At 64.9% G+C, this 1,976-nt stretch overlaps 1 long non-coding RNA gene across 1 annotated transcript; it reads right to left on the reverse strand.

Moving 5' to 3' along the window:
* Nucleotides 1-436: 436 nt before the first annotated feature.
* Nucleotides 437-1,316, reverse strand: LOC309447889. Its single transcript, XR_014185683.1, has 3 exons — nt 1,208-1,316; nt 844-911; nt 437-505 (listed from the first exon to the last, which is right to left on the reverse strand). It is a non-coding gene; the product is annotated as an uncharacterized lncRNA (long non-coding RNA).
* Between the last annotated feature and the right edge of the window lie 660 nt (nt 1,317-1,976).

Consider the following 1,976-nt stretch of genomic DNA (forward strand, 5'->3'; position numbering starts at 1 on the left):
GCCTGAGGCCGTGGTGGCCGGCGCTGCTGTGCCCCAGCTCAGCCCCTGACTGGACACACAGCCTCAGGGCGAGGGGCCACAGCCCTACGTTCCCGTAGCAAAGGGGTGTCCACCTACTGTCACCCGCTAAATCCTTGATTCCCTGCCCCTGCGACACTTTCCCCATGGCTACTCACAAGGACCACATCATCAAAGCCAGCTGAGGGCTCCTCTGCCGCCAGGAGAGTCTCCATGAGGTGGCCCAGATCTTCAACACTTCTCCTGTGCAGCAGCTGGAAGCAGGAGAGGAGAGCTGAGGTTCCGCGTCACGGGGGCTGCCAGGGCACACCGGGGGGATCCTGACCCGGGGTGGCGGGCACTGCCCCGTGGTACCTGCATGTTCAGAGCTGCCCGCACCGTCCTGCCCCTCTTCATCCCCTGCTGGGAAGGAGAGGACAGGACAGCCCGGCAGCACACGGCCCGCAGGCTGCGGTTCTCCTCCCTGCTCAGCGCTGGCCTCAGCTTGCTGGCCAGAGGAAAAAGGGAGAGAAAAGAGAAAGGGGATTTACCAGCCCTCTCCAGAGTGGCTCAAACCATGCCTGGGTTCCTCCTAATCGAGGGCCCCAAACCCACCACCCCAGCCCCTGCCAGCAAGCGCTGCCCTCAGCTCCAGCAGCTCCTGCCTCCCCCCGGGCAGCAGCAAAACCCCCACCCCAGGGTAAGGAACCCCTGGGGCTCAGGAGACACCCAAAGTGGGGAGCACCCTCCCACTCCACAGCCCCAGCAGCTCAACACCGCTGGGGCTGCCCTGGCCAGCTGGGATGGGGCACACGGGGAGTCCCCAGAGCCGGGAACAGCCCTCACCTCAACTCCTCCGGGGCCTGAAACGCTCCGTACACCAGGGAGTCCGCAGGCTCCCCCTTGATCCAGTCCTGCAAGTCACAGACACACAGGCGCAGAGTTGTCAGTGGACACGGACACGGGACGGCCCTCCTGCCTCCCCCGGGACAGGCTCTGCTGCCAGGCCTGGGCAGACACTGCCCCGTCACCCCACGGGTCCCCAAAGGCACCGCAGGGGGGACCCTGCTCCACAGCCACCCTGCACCCCAGGGCCCCCAGCTCAGGACACAGCTCCAGGAGCTCACGTGAAGCCCAGAGACCATCGCCCCTCGGGGGAAAGTGCAGCCCAAAGCTTCCCCGTGTGACTGTCCCTGCTGCAGGCACTCACCAGCAGGGGCTGTGTCACCTCCTGCTTCGAGGACAGCTCAAAGCTGCCAGCATCACCCACAGCCTGGATGGCAGAGCTGACCTCAGCGACACTCTGCACCAGGACGAGCTTGAGCTGCATCTCCTGAGAGCAAAGAGAGCAAAGCACCCCTTGAACTCTCTGCAGGGCTGAGAGGTGGAAGAGGAGTATGGGCAGGGGGACACACAGGGGTTTGCATCTGGATGTTGAGGACAAACCCTTCCTTGGGGGATCTTTAGAAGGAGTTTGTCCATCTTGGTACACCCCGGCCCCAAGGGGCTGGAACGAGGGCACCCAGGTGTCCCTGTCCCTGCATGGCTCATGCTCCTACCCTCTGTGTTACTCTGGAGAGCCGCAGGATGGTGCCCATGATCTCCCTATCCACGCGGGCGAGCAGCTGCTCCCTGGGGGCACGCAGGGCGATGCCACCATACATGCACATCAGAGCAGCACGAGTGGCCCGAGGTCTCTCTGTGCCCTGCGGCGGCTGTGCCTGTGACAACAGAGATGTCCCCAGACATCAGCCCCGGTCCTACCCCGCACCCTCACCAGCTCCTTCCTTCCCTGGGCACCTCCCGGCAGCTCCTCGAGCTGCGAGCTCCGGGGCCGGGAGCTGTTCCCGTCCTGCAGCCGGGGCTCTGGCATGGGATGGGGAGCAGGGAGCAGCCCGCATCGCACACACTGCTGGCGGATTTACCGCTGCCCTTCCCAACACAGCTCAGGGGCCCCAATGCCGGGACATCCCCTCTGA

The sequence above is a fragment of the Streptopelia decaocto genome (genome assembly GCF_964273445.1).
Source record: "Streptopelia decaocto genome assembly, chromosome: 19".
Taxonomy (NCBI): Eukaryota; Metazoa; Chordata; class Aves; order Columbiformes; family Columbidae; genus Streptopelia; species Streptopelia decaocto.